Source organism: Agelaius tricolor, unplaced genomic scaffold (assembly GCF_023055355.1).
Source record: "Agelaius tricolor isolate 1412-34295 unplaced genomic scaffold, bAgeTri1.0.p SCAF_8, whole genome shotgun sequence".
NCBI classification, from domain to species: Eukaryota; Metazoa; Chordata; class Aves; order Passeriformes; family Icteridae; genus Agelaius; species Agelaius tricolor.
The window spans coordinates 2,969,555-2,984,364 of record NW_027269268.1 but is presented as its reverse complement, the minus strand read 5'-3'; the positions used below and the strand labels follow the sequence as shown (position 1 = coordinate 2,984,364).

The 14,810-nt window shown below is 42.1% G+C and overlaps 1 protein-coding gene across 2 annotated transcripts in view; it reads right to left on the bottom strand.

Moving 5' to 3' along the window:
* The window catches only part of ANK2 (ankyrin 2), a 277,485-nt gene that overhangs the window by 244,665 nt on the left and 18,010 nt on the right, over positions 1–14,810 (bottom strand). Inside the window, exon 1 of one of the 2 annotated variants that reach the window (XM_071431335.1) lies at positions 12,113–12,259. The exons of the other annotated variant lie outside the window; for it this stretch is intronic. The gene's annotated coding sequence lies outside the window, so the exon portion shown is untranslated. Of the gene's footprint in view, positions 1–12,112; positions 12,260–14,810 lie in introns of those variants that run through there. 2 annotated transcript variants of the gene reach the window in all.

Sequence of the window (14,810 nt, the reverse complement as noted above, 5' to 3'; positions counted from 1 at the left end):
GGGCTGAGGGTGTGATCCTGCTGCCACTGGAAATCTCCTGCCAAAGCAGGTGAAACCTCCCAGCACTGCTCAGCAAACGCTGTCCTGTCAGCAGAAGCAGCCCCTGCTGCCCCCTCTGCTCCTGGCTGTGCAGTTTGCATTAAGTAGCACTCTCAGTAATGAGCAGAGCACATCAACCACAACATGCATTCAGGATACTCACCAAAGTAAGATAATCATAATACTAATTTATTTCAAGGCTTTTGGACTGAAAAGGAGCCAAATTTCCCACTTATTTTTACCCTTGCAACAACAATAATGTACATTATAACAAAAATTTAAACAAAGTTTCTCTGTTGGCTTGCACTAATGTTTCTCTAAGTTAAATGTGATGCTTTATCTGAATATTAAGACATAGAAATAACTAGTCAATAAAATTAGCACTATGAATTTTCACATAACATGCAGAAAATTAACACAAACCATTTTAACTGAGATGACTTATCATGGCTCTGTTGCCTGAACTGGTATTTGAACAGTAGACTTCACTTCTGCTGCAGTACTAAACAATAGTCATTTGTAAGCCTCTTTCAACTCAATAAAATTTTATAAAGATCTTACATTATTAACCACTTAGAAGTTTCTATAGTGTTTTTTTTTTCTAGAGGATAATAGTGGCCAGCTTAGTGGGGAGAACTGAAGCTGAAAGATGAATTTCCTCCAGATGTTAATAGTAAATTGGCATCGATACCCAAAAATGCAGTAGGCTTCCCTCTAAACATATTCCAGGCAAGACATGAACTGAGATATGGGATAGGAGAATCCATGAGAGCAGGACTTTGCTCAGTAAGGTACTTACAACTGCAACCACATGTCTCCTTTGCATATAGGAAGCACTTTATTTTCCTCCTGTCCCTAATATAAATATTTGCAGTCAGGTCAGGCTTTGTAGAATTTCAGAAGCCTCTTCCGAATGGAAGCCAAAATCCCAGGGCCAGACCCTGGGGACTCTCAGTGGAAAGTGATGTGAGGGGAGACTGAAAGCAAAGATGGCAAGCAAGGAGCAAAGGAGGCCAGGAAGTATGAACAGCACTGTGCCAAATAAACCCCAGAAGGAATAAAGCAGCAGTATTTTATTTCCCTTGAAAAACAGAAACGAGGATCAGTTCCACCTAAGTCACCAGCTGCACCAACCAACCTGACCGAGGCATGCACACCTCCAAACTCACTTGCATTCAATGTTTATTTTCCACTCCCCCCTCCCAAAAATACACTATTTACTTCACACTTTCAAAATCTTTCAAGCACCTATGCAGAACAAATCTAAAAGAATCTCCTCTTACACTAACAGTGCAGACAAAAACCCAACTGAGAACACAATTTCAGAGCCGCTATAAAAAAATGAGAATGGAGGATATTCCTCTACAACACATTCCCCATTTTCCCAATATTTATTCTTCAGTTCCCTTTGCATATTTTTTTCAGCACTGTGGAAACTGCTGGGACTTTGAAGTACAGCTGCTTTCCATAGAGTTTCACAATTTTAATTTCTGATCTGTATTGGCACCAAAAGCCACCCAAATCAAATCTCATCTTTCTCCAATCTAAAAAAGCCCCACAAATGACTATGTCTATCATATCAGACATCTTTCTTTAAATTCCTTTTCTTAAACACAACATTAATTTTAATTTAAAACGAACAATTGCTCTTTGTTTAATAACTCTTGATACTCAGAAACCTTATAGGAGTTTCATCCCCAAGTCCTGAGCACCTCCCTCATTCTGAGGCCCAAAAGGTGATCAATTCCAGTAGGCAATAAAAGCAGAAAACATACAGGATAATTTTAATACATGCAAAGATCACAAGTATTTGTGTGTCCTAAGGACACAAGGCACCAAAATAGGAGACCTTAGTTCAAGAAGAGGGTCCTGACAGAATGACCATAAAGTTTCCATTCTATCCCAAAAGATCACAGCAATTCTGAGTCTTCTGCATCTTAAACCAATGTCCCAATCCCAGGTTACAGAAATCAAAGGGTTAATAAGAAATGCCTCTGTTTTCCTGCTTTTTTCACTAAATTAAATCAAGTACCTAAAATCTGAATTTAACAGATGTTAATACAACTCTTCTATTCAGTACAACGTTTTAGTCCTTACAATGTTTTAATTAATTTTACCCTTTAAAATGCATGAAAATTTCACATCACCTTTAAATGTTTATTGACAGTTTAGATGAATATTTCATGCTGATTTAAAAAAATAGAGAACATTTTCATAATGTTACTGTTAATTCAAAATGACAATTCTACACTTTCAGATATGCTCTCAGTACAGTGAAAAGGAACTTTTTATCTTGTTCAAAGCAGACTATAAACACTGGCTACAACAGAGAAATAAAAACATCAAGGACGAGTTTTTTTCAAAGGTACTTAAGTGATTAGGGAGCCCACACAGCTCCCATTTACATGAGTAGTAACTGCATGTCTCAATCTTTTGAGCAATTCTGAATATTTCATTGGTCTATGAAAGATTCTCCCAGTGAAGAGTAGTAGGTTGGGAGTAATTAATTGAAAACACTTTACCTGATTCTCACAGCATAAGTGAGTATTTCAAGATGCTAAAATTGACCACAAAAGCTCTACAAACATGGGACCACCAACCTGTTTAAAACCAGCTACCTCACTTCTGCAGAATACCTGTCTTCCCTTTCAACTTCCCATTTTTCTGCCTTTTTGGTTTTTTGAGAAGCCTTTTAAAGCTGCTGGAGATGCAACTGAGGAAGAGCACTGTGGTGGGTCAGACTGACTTAAGGAATTTGGGGCCATAAACAGCTGGGGCACCAAAGGCAAGGCACATGCAAGTGCTTTCCCTGATGTTGAAGCAATCAGTGCAGTCAGTGTTGGTTGTTAACACACAAACAGCCTGAATATTGAAAAAAATCCACCTGTTTTTATACTTAGTTTAAAACAACTTTTCCAATTGCCACAGAAGGTTGTAAGTATCTATAATTCCAGTAGCCAGGTGTACAGTGGGCTAGAGAACAAGCACTTGAAAACAAAAGTTACATCAAAAAAAACCAAAAGTTAAAGTTGTAACAGCAGCTTAGCATATATAGAAACCAATATATTAATTTACAAAATGCCTTGCAAACATATTGCCCCTTCAAAAAACTTTGTCAGTCAGTAGCAAAAGCTTTGCATCTGGTGGGTGGGATTCCAGACTTCAGTGGTTCCTATGCTAATTCTGCCTGAAGAAATACCAAAACAGGAGCTAAAATCTTTTAGCTAATGCAGAACACTGATATTTGCTTTCCTTTGTTCTCAGGAAAGACTAAAAAGTTGCCTATATAAAGGATATTCTTACATTTTGTAGTCCTAAAATGGGTAAAAAGGCAAATGACAAGCACCCCAATAGAGGGGTGGAATTAAGCACAGAAAACTGATTCTTTTCAGAAACTGAACACTGTGGTTAGAATAAAGCACTTGAATATGCTGTGCCACAGCCATCATTACCAACATGCTCATTAGCATTAAATTAACATGGACATGAAATATCAGGATGTAAATTAACAGCAGATGATGCTGTGAAAATGTAAGAAATTACTGTTATTTGCCAGTAATTCAACTAACAAAAGCAAATTCTGTTTATCACATGTAAACTCCAATGCTGTGTTGCAGTGTTTTGGTTTTTAACTAAAATCAACTAACAAAAACAAAGAAACAAAAAAATGTTACAATTTCACACCTTCTATTTGGTACTGCTTGTGTTGGGTACTAATTACACCAATGATCAAATCCAGGCAGCAATTCAATCAGAATACTAGACTCAGTTTTACAGAAGTAATTCTAATTTTTAGCAGAAACATTTTCAAATTACTTTCAATTAGATCTTTGCTAAAACGAAATATTGAAGGACCTGGAAAATATTACAGTTCAGGTCTTCAGGGAATAGAGCATTCTCTGCCAAAGTGACCACAGCATTATGATCAAAAACACATTTTCAATGGTTATGCCCCAAATAGTTTGCAGCACATCCATATATTGACTTACACTGCAGAGCTCAGATATTCCATAGTAACTCAGAATTCTGCAGGTTCTTCTCATCCATGGCAGGGTATTTCATGCCATGAAGCCTGCACAGCCTTCAGGAGCCATCCCAACACCCACACCAAATGCTCAGAGCAGGCAGGTGGCAATAATTAGAGTGAAGATAAGCTGAGGTGACAAAGCAACGAGAGCACATCAATTACTGCCTGTCTCTCAGACCAGGGACAATCTCAGAAGATGGACTGGTAGCGCTGTATCATTCCCTATATTCAGATTTTCTCCCCTTCATTTCCTCAAAAGGGAAGGTCACCACAACACCATTACATTTTTTAATACAAGGCAATTTTTTTATCAATATTCATTGCATGCACAACACAAACTAATGTTTGGCTATATCTCACAGGCTGCACACAGAATAATGCTGTGATTTCCAAAAAGTAGGTCACGTGAGGGTAGTGGCCATGAACACTTGAAGAGAGAGGTGATTCCAGAATCATTTGATAAGGTTTTTTTTCCCCCCATATAATTTTTTTCTATTGATATTTGTCTTTTATCTTCATATACACACAAATGTATCTAAATCTATGTCTCCATTTTGAGAATTAAGTAGAGGCACTGTATTTAAACTCCTTAAGGGGTAAGAGCAAACACACTCCCAAGAACAGACCTTAGTGCTGAGTTACCAGCAAGAAGTGAAAACAAAATAAACCTAATTTTGAAACATTGAAAACTCTCACAGAACAGGTTTGCCATCCCTTCCCTCTCTCTGCTGACCATCCTATAAATAGTCAGAGACCTCATGTCACCTATGATCCAGCTGCTTTACAATTCAGTAATTCTTGAAGTCAGTTTTAAGATGTTTCTACACTTTTTTCCACAGGATTTTATAACCAAACTGTCCAAGTGTAATTTTGCCTCTAAATAAAAGCAAAGCAAAATTAAACTCTGGCTTTAGACAACCAGTCAAACTACCTAACTATATGATTACAAAAAAAGCAACCCAATCTGATGGATACATGGCATGTAAAAACTTGCAGCCATCCTTCCTTCTGGTGATGCAGCAGCAACCAGGGCGCAAGGAACAGGACAATAAGATGAGAGGTTTCCAGCCACAAGACAACAAACAGGGGGCTGGCCAGGTACTAAAACACTTTAGACAGCAACTGTACACAGACATAATCAAGTTCAGCTTCCATAAAATAGATGGAGGTCAAGAGAATCATGGCTAAGATGTTTTTCCTCACATTTCATCCTGGATTTCAAAAAGTTCCTTTTAAATCCAGACAGCTATTGGAAATGGACAATTTTCAAACAACTGCATTGAGTGCAAAGTGCTGTGGCCACCATTAGAGCAGAGGGTTGGTGCAGTCACTAATCTGACACAGGAAGATTCACCACCCTTCTTTGCACATCTTCTATCAGACAGAGGGGCCACAAGTGCCCATCACCTTTTCCCTGCTTTATCCTCCAATAACACTTTCACAGCCAATATAATTCCTTGTGTTAATTGGCAGTGCAAAAACTCCCCACAAACAATAGATAAGGTCTGTGAAATTCAATGGTGTCAAAAATATTTTTACTTGCTACACCATGACCATTCTCTTGGGATAGCAAAAAGAGGCAAGGAACAGCAGGAAGGCCCTGAAAGCCATTCCTGGCTTGCACACACTTCTCTGCTGGACACCCCTCAGCCCCCCTTAGTCGATGTGCTTTGTGCTGGGCTGACAGCAGGAGGCTTGAAGGTAATTTAAGAGGGGATCCCCCATTATACTCTCCCTCACAGTTACAGCACTGCATGGAAATCACAGCAGAAAGAAGATGGGATATTTTCATTTGCCTTGGGACAAATGGAGCCATCTCCTGCAGTGGAACACCCCGTGTCATAGGAATTCCAGTACCTGCAGCTCCATACTATCAGTGAGTCATTTCAGAGATTAGAAATAGAAACCTTTTAAGTGCTTGTACACAATTACCCAATATTATTACGGAACACTGACAGCTGAACACTGCTCATCTCCCAGGAAAAAAATCCCTCTTTTTTCAAAATTAAACCAATAATTTCTTCTATAATACATAATAATTTTGTTTCATCCATGTGTGCACTCCACCTATTGCCTTTCAATCAATTGTTCAAAACCTATTTTACGTAAGAAAAGACAGACCTGAAATGCTTTATCTTCCTGAATAATATCTAGTCAAGAACGTGATGTGCCAGCTGTAGGAGGCCAATGAGTGTGTGACACCTGGGAGTGGTGAGCACCTACGGCAGGAGAAGAGGCAAGGAAGGTGCCTCACTGAAACAAACCTCACCAAGAAAACTTGGATTAATGGGTTTAATTGCATTTATAAAGACTTCTGTTGTCACTCTGAATTAGAGCAGCATGCTGATGAAATCTGAGGAGCACTATGGAATGCATCCTCGGTGCCACCTTCCTTTCCAGATGTTCACCCGAGCCCGGTCCCTGCAGCGCGGCCTCAGCAGTTCCACCCAGCACCCTTCACTCCCCCAGGTGACAGGGCGGAAGCACGTGGAGCATCCAGCACGGCTGAGAATTCCACAGAGGCAGGCAAGAGGCTGCATGGTTTTGTGTTTCTCAACATCACATCCACAAAGCAAAGTCTGGTGTGAAATGAGCCCCGCTGCTCTGCTGCTCAGGGCTCTCTCTTAACTGCCCACAATTAGGATTTTAAGTCACCGTCACTATTTAAAATGACTGAGAAATCAAAAGAGCCCATGATGACACGTTTGCTTCAGCTCAAAGCATAACATTGATTTCTCTGCTTACAAACGAACTCCTGAATCAATTAATCTTGTTAAAAATTGAAAAATACTTATTTCTAGTAGTCATCAACTTTCTGGTTCAAGACATAAATAGAAATTGAAGGTCTTATAAATAGGTTCTTCCTGTTTAAGATCAAAACCATGCTAAGAACCACACTTTCTGTACAAGGTGCAATATGTAAAATTCCTTTGCAGCTAATTTTGTAATTTGCCTCTAGGTAGATTATAACTGTGAAGCCACAACTGATTTAAGTCACCTGCACGTGCTAAAATCTCACCACTGCCCTACATCTTTTCTCAGAAAAAACAAACAGCATTAGGTATTCTCTCCACAGCTTCAAATAGCAGATGGGAATATACCAACTTTTTTACACAAGTAAAAAACATATGCTGCCATCTATGAGCTCAGGAACTGGAACACAGCTGTAGGACTGCTACAGCCTCAAAACTGTGCTGAGCCACAAAATAAAAATCCCAATAGAGTTCAACTATTGTTAACAGTGAGTGGCGAATCAGTGCACTGTAAGTAAAAATAAATCCAAGGGATCATTATTTTTTGCTTAGCATATGAAAAATGGCTTTACATTCAAAATAGTCATCTTGATAAACAGTTTTCAAGACTCTGGAACATTGTAGAAAACATTTTCGATTAACTACCTTTTTTTTAAAATAATGATGTACTTGCTTGTTTTAACAAGTTCTCCCTCCCTTACTTTCCAAAAGGAATTTTTAGAGTGAGCTAAGAGGTGGTGAGTCAAATTTTCTATTTTACTAATGTATGTACATGTGTATGCATAAATTTCTTAAATATAAATAGGTATTTTTATAATTTATTTGCTTCTTCTCTCCAAACCTTGTTACAAAGTTGGGGAAAAATTAAAATGAAAGCCTCTTTCAGGAAAAAACAAAAGAGTGGGGGAGGATGAAGATATTCTAAAAGACATTGAAATTAAGTTTTAGAAGCAACTTGGAAATCATTTTCAGGCCAATCATTTAATAAGAAAAGACTTCCTCAGCCTAAATTGAAGCAAATGATATGAGAGTCTTTGGAATTTAACCCGTGGGCCCAGATGAAAGCCAAGCAAACAGCACAGGAAGGTGGTCAAGTGACAAGTTCCAGCACCCATTTTCACTGCAAAGGTTGTAGAGGGGATGCAGAAGAGGTGCTGGGGCAGGGGGGGGCGAGAAGGCAAAATATGTGTCTGGAGGTGGAACAGGTGTTCTGCTGGAAACTTAACCAAGAAAAACATGGAGCTGGAAACTTAGCCAAGAAAAAAAAGGAGAATCAAACATGCATTTCTGACATTCTTCCAAACAGGACCTATCAAAAAATAAACTCATTCTGAACAATGGTGACAGCAGACTCATCTGAAGGGAGACACAGCTCATGCCTGTCACAAGGGGAAAACACCAAAGAGCTGGTGCTGCTGAGGAAGCCTCAACACTGCACACCCCTTGGGCCTTTTGGGGGCCTGGCACTCAGACAGACCCACATCCATCCTACCTCCTGCTCAAAATGCCCACTCCAAGTGGAAGGTTTCCCTCCACAGCAGCCCATAGCCAACAAGGCTGAGCTTTGTGACAAAGTGGGAATACATGCTGAAAAGCAATGGATAAAATAAAAACACAAGGAAACATATTTACATGACCAGTATGCATTGTTTATGATTGTAAAACCCTAATTTATAGCTGTTACATAATATGAAAAAACACCTTTAGCAGCCTCTGACCGGTTGCTATACATCACCATCCATTTAGGATGGCTGACACAATTAAAGCTGCTGTACCAGAGTTTAAGAACTTTGTCCTGTGTAGCTAAACCAGCCTTGATGAAGTTGTTCATGGAACACAAATATTTGGCTTCCAAGACGACAGGTGTCCCAAAGATCCCAGTATCTTGTTGGTTTATTCTAAGGAAGGGCTGAGGTTGTGAAGCTTAAAATCTAAGTTTGTATATATGTGTTAATTTGAAGGATCAGAGTTAACATAATTTAAGATGCCCAGACTCTTTACACTTGGCCTAGCATTCCCAATGAATGGGACTGAGCTACTTTCAGGAGTTAAATCTTCCAAAGTTAAATACACAAATAGTTTTGGATTGCAATCAGCAGCAGTTGCCGGAGGAGAGGTTTCCATGCCATTATCCCTAACACATGGGAATTACACATTTAAGTCCTCATCAGAGCCTGCATTATCTTGTCATTGTCAGTACACAACGAACTTCAATGTTGCATTTAACAACTGGAACAGTCTCAGAACACTAGGTTGGAATTGACAATGAACAAAGGCTTTTCTCACAGTTGCCCCACAGGATTTATTGCCAAAATTAAAACATAGGCATGTACGTATATTATAGTATGAAGCACATACACAGGCTGGCTTACAGACCCAGGTATTGTGTAGTTTTGTACGAGGCACACACTGTTCAGATGTGCTGCTTGATATTGTATTTTGATTTATATGATCCCCTCACAAATGGATCTAACCCAATAATGTTCACACAGCCTGTGAAAAAGCAGGAGGTACCAACTACCCTACTCTACTGAAACATTTAATGACTTGCCCCAGGTCACACAGGAAATCTGTGGAGGCAAAGCAGGGAATGGCTCTCCTGGGATCTCTGAAATCCCATCTCAATATTCTGGCCACACTGCCACCCGTCCTCAGCCGTACTTAATACGACTAAATTACTGATGGCAACAAATAGCAGAATCTGACTTTCAGATGAGCTGATTCATACAATGAGTCAATCCATAACTTTTGTCTCCTCCAGACACTTAGATCGATGGGCTGTATGCCCAGCACGTTATAATAACCCTGAAAAGCTTTTGGCTCAGCCTGCAAACACATTAGCATTAACTTAAATCTGCTGCTTTGTTTACTATACGAGATATCTGCTTGTGCTCTATGCCCGAGTGACACCAATTAAAGAGACCCAAATACAGAGCTCGCAGAGCAGTGCAAGACTAGAGCTACCCATGAACACAAAATTTACTCAACTTTAAATGGAATTTATTCCTCCAAAGCATTATGGTCTGACAGCCACATTTTTCTTTTCCAGTCATGGACTTGTCATGATTTACATTCAGAACCTTCCCCAAAAAGCGATTCAGAGAGCGTTGGGAACTGGCTCTCCTCCCACTGCTTCCGAAATGGATTAACATGACTCCAGCCTTGGATCCACAAGACTACAAATTACAGTGAAGCCACCCCTGATTTAAGCTGTTGGAGAGCACGACAGGAAAATCACCCAGAATTCTGCTTTCAGTTCTTTAAACCCATTCATTACAGAGTCCACAGGGCCACATAGGTACCAGAGTAAATCACTCCATGGGAGAGGACATCACCAGTAACAAGAGGCTTTTCTTATTTCCTCAGAGGTACAAATGTAACAGAGCCAGGAGGGGTCTAATTACTCTGAGAACACCCAAGAAGCATTGGAAGGGATAATTTATTGACCATAACAGTGTAGCTTAGTGCACAGAATGAAAAGACAAGTCAAGGATTGTGTCCAGACCACTGAAATACTCACAGTTTGCCATGGTAGGCAGAATGATGCAAGCCAACCAAATAATCTGGCAAAACCCTAAACCAGATTTATAATAGAACCATACTTAGCTTGTTACGGGGTTTTAGCAAAATAAGAGAAAGGTAAGGCTTGAATTTCATATTTCAACATTTAGAAACAATTTTAGGAATGGGAGAGCCTGCTGAAATCCAGAGTCCCTAATTATGCAGATGGGCAGTTGGGAAGCTGATCCAAAAATCTATCCAGGTCAGCAAAGTGCTTTTTATCAATCACAGCTGGTACACCCTGGAAGCCCTGGAATACCAGTGCTAACCTGACTAGTACCAGTACTAGCTTAGCCTTTTAACTCAAACAATAACCAGCCTCCAGTGCCAGCCTCTGCACAGCTCTGCCCTTCTGTAAGCACAGACCCTGGAAATAACATCAATGCACAATGCACCAAAGTCAAACAGAATGGCAGAAGAACTTATTAAAAGTGTTTCCTTGCTCTTCCACACCAGCCCACTCTCCCATCTTGTGCTACCAAAAAAAAATGAAAGGTTTTGGAGTGAAAAGTGCAACAGATTCACACACGCATTTTCCAGCAGCTACAACATCCTACTCTCCAGTAACACCTCCTCAAAGCTCAAGCCCGCTTTGCAGAAAAATGAGGAAAGCAAGCAGCAACAGGGGAATTTCACAGACACGACCCCATCCATGTACAGTGACTCATGGCTGCTGAAGCATGTTCTTAGGATGGATTGTCCCTCCTCAAAACCCTAACAAAAACAAAAATAGAGGAACATAACTAAGACTAAAATGGGAAAGATTAATTAACATCTCTGGTATCACCTTTTTTCCTCACCTGTACAAAAAGATAGGAAGGTGGGAACAAAAGCAAAGGTTAAATCAATCTGTCTTTTCAAGAGGTGACACACCCAAGGGCCTTAGTCTAGGCTCCATCCTTGGCTCCTGCACAGTCACAGTCTGTGCACTGCTGCCAATGGAGCCTGGAAATCGTTTGGTGGAGCAGCAGACATGAACAGCTTCTACATTCAGATGTTTAGTATCAGAAATGCTAACTAGTGTTGCTTGACAATATCATGAGAGAAAATTAAATAGGAAACAAGGATTTAGCATGCATGTCTGATAGTCAAGCTTCTTGAGGAGAAAGAAAGGGAAGGGAGAAAACCTCAGGAACTGGGGACATTTTCCTTCCTGTGAGCCCTCATTTATTCCAAGACAAGAACCAGAAACCCTGACCATCTCCTCTAGCAATCCCCTCCCATAACATTGAAGGGAATTTTTTTTCTGGACAGCTCTTTACCGAGGATACAGAAAAAATGGACCAATCTCCCTCTGCTGTTTCTCACCTGATGACTGCAGAAAGGCAGAGTTTGCACAGATGAGGCAAGCCCCCCTTCCATGCAGCTCTTCCACAGATGCAGCAAGAGCACCTGTGCCTACCAGTGCTACCCAGCTGTAGGATGGCACAGACAATTCTCTCTGCACCCAGCAATACGAACAGGGGCTTCCCACCCGATCCCCTCATCTGCCTGACATGTTATTTTGGCAGAAGGCAGACTTCCTGCTTCTGCTGGAAGACACAAATTTCGATTATCCCTGCCCGATATTTACATTTTCACAGTTCCATACGCAGGACAATCTCTGCGGTTGCCATTGACAAACACCGATGGGAAAGAGAAAAACCACAAAACCCCACCACCCAAACCACAGCCACGAAACACGACACCCTCGCACGGGCTCTTGGATGGCCAGGGACCCCGGGTGACTTACGGGTGTATTCCTTCCTCGGCTCCGCGTTCCTGCGAGCCGCCCGTCCGAGCGCCGGTGCTGCCGCAAGCCGCGGGCGCTGCCGGCCGCCCCCCGCCCGTGACAGCGCCGAGCAGGGAGCCCTCCCTCTTCCCTCCCTCGGTACGTCCAAGCCCGCTCACGCCAGATCTGGCACAGGAGCACGCAGGACGGCACGGAGCCCGCTGCTGCCCCCGCCGGGCGGCGGCCACGGGCGGGACCAGCCGCCCACTCGAGAGCGGCGGGGCGGAGGCTCCCGGCCCTCCGTGGCTCCCGGGGAGGCGGCCCCGGCCCCGCGCCGCCCCTCCGCCCGCGGCGGGGGAGGAATCTACGTGGGCACCCTCCGCGCTCGGCTCTCAGCGGGGCGGAATGGGGAGCCACAGACTACGCACACACAGCGCTGTGCTCGCTCACCCGCTCCCCCCAGGAATGGACAGAGGGGACATCTGGGACTGGGGCTGGCCAGTTACGGACAAACCAAGCACCGAGCTGTGCCGAGAGCAGGGAAAAGGGGAAACTAAGCAAAACAGCTGCTTCGAGACAGCTTTGCTGAACCACAACGGGGCCAGCAAAACAGTGCTAATTTTGCTTTACTGCTGCATGATCATATACTTCTGGGAGTACAGCTATGCTCAAAAAAATCACTGGATCACCAAATGGCTTGGGTTGGAAGGGATCTTATAGATCGTCTCCATCCAGCACCCCTGCCAAGGCAAGGACAGCTGCCACTAGACCAGGCTTCCCCAAGCCCTGTCCAACCTGTCCTTGGACACTGCCAGGGATGGGGCAGCCACAGCTTCTCTGGGAAGCAACCCGGTCCTGCCTCTAGCCCCATCCAGGGCCACACCACCCTCACAAACAATAATTTCTTCCTAATATCCAACATAAGTCTGGCCTCTCTCTGCTCACGCCATGCCCTCGTGACAAGTCTCTCTCTAGCTCTCTTGGAGCTCCTTTAGGTACTGAAAAGTCTCCCCAGAGCACTCTCTTCTCCAGGCTGATCAACCTGTTTGAGGTGCAAAGCTGGAGTGAGAAATGAAACCTAAGCCAGTACTCCAAGGGACATCCAAAGGCAAAACCCTGGAAAAGCAGAGGATGAGAGAACTAGGGACAGAAGGAAAGGCATGTCATGGCACGGGCTGGCAGAGAGCAAGCAGCATGTCAGCACCTCCAGGGAGATGCAGCACCACACAGACCCCTGCTGCAACAGCTCCATGCACTGACTCATGTGGCCTGGCATGTTCAGCTGCATGAGGACAGTGGCACTCAGAAAATACCAGCTGGTTCAAAGATCACAGCTAACACCTCATTCTCCTCCTATTCTACCATCACTTAGACATAGAACAGACAAAGTGTCCTGCTCTTATAATATTAGGGCTTCCTCAGTGCAGTAAGGGAAACCTACAACGAAGGGCACCAGGTATTTTCCATAGCTGTGCACTAAGCTAAAAAAAGTTCAATAATTAAGCATATAAAAATCTTGCAGTGCAAACACATTGAAGCCTGAATTGTTTCAGCCACATAAGGTTTGATAATTTTAGTAAGAAAATATTAACCCACACATCAAGAAGAAACACAAGATAGTCTTTGATGTGCTGCAAAAAATCAGGAGATCAGGGTTAAAGAGAACAGGAAATATGGAGAAATTCAAAAATAGAAAGAAGCTATTTTGTGAAGCTGTACACAGCTCTTGTCAGTGCTGTCTGGAACCAACACTGAGAAAGATTCAACAGTTCTCAATACTCCCATTAAAATGGTAAATGAAGTTTAAAAATATAAAATCCAGCATAACTACCTTAACAGATCTTTTTCTGTGCATTGCCTCCCCTTCAAATTAATTACATTATGCTTCCACATCTGACATAAAATGACTAATGTGACCTACAACATCATTCTGAGACCAAAGCAAGCAGTGGCTGTGTGCAGAGCCTGATGGGGCTGGGCATTCTGAACCCTGCAGCACAAAACACACCAAGTGCAACACCAAGGAACTCGGGAATGATTAAAGCTAGGAAATTGCTGCATTGAAATATGTGGCATGAAACATTCATTTTTCTTTCCCCATTCCTCCTTCTCTCATTTTCCAGATACATCTAAGTTGTTTCATTCATAGCAAATGCAATCAATAATGATTTTAGCTCCAACTGCATAAAGAGTTCAGCATAATACTGCACCCACTTCAAATCTAACCCCTTCTGGAATTACACAGGAGCAAATCCCAAGTGCAAAAGAAACTCTGGAGCAGGCCCAGCACAGCCAAAGAGGAGAGTTTTTTAATAAGGAAATACACATATATACACATGCATTGGAGTTTCAGGAAGGAGGAGGACAGCAGCAATATTTCAATGTCGCTTAGTAAATTGGGTGTCAAAGCAGCTCTTAGGGGGAACAGGTCATTTCACTAATTAAAGCTGTTCTTCCATGTTTCATTTTGACATTTGAGCAGTCCAGTTGCCTTGCCACAGGCAGAACGGAACTGAGCTCAAGCCAGAGGCTGATCACTTGTGACTCAGCTCATATTAAAAATACACAAATAAAAAACTAAAGCAACAGGTTACTGCCCAAAGATGCATCCATATCCACTGAGCTTCAGAACGCCTTGTCCAATATGGAGTTAAACTATCTTTCTTACCTAGCTAACAAAAAGGAGTGGCCAAAACAGCTCCTTGTTCTGCTGTTTGAT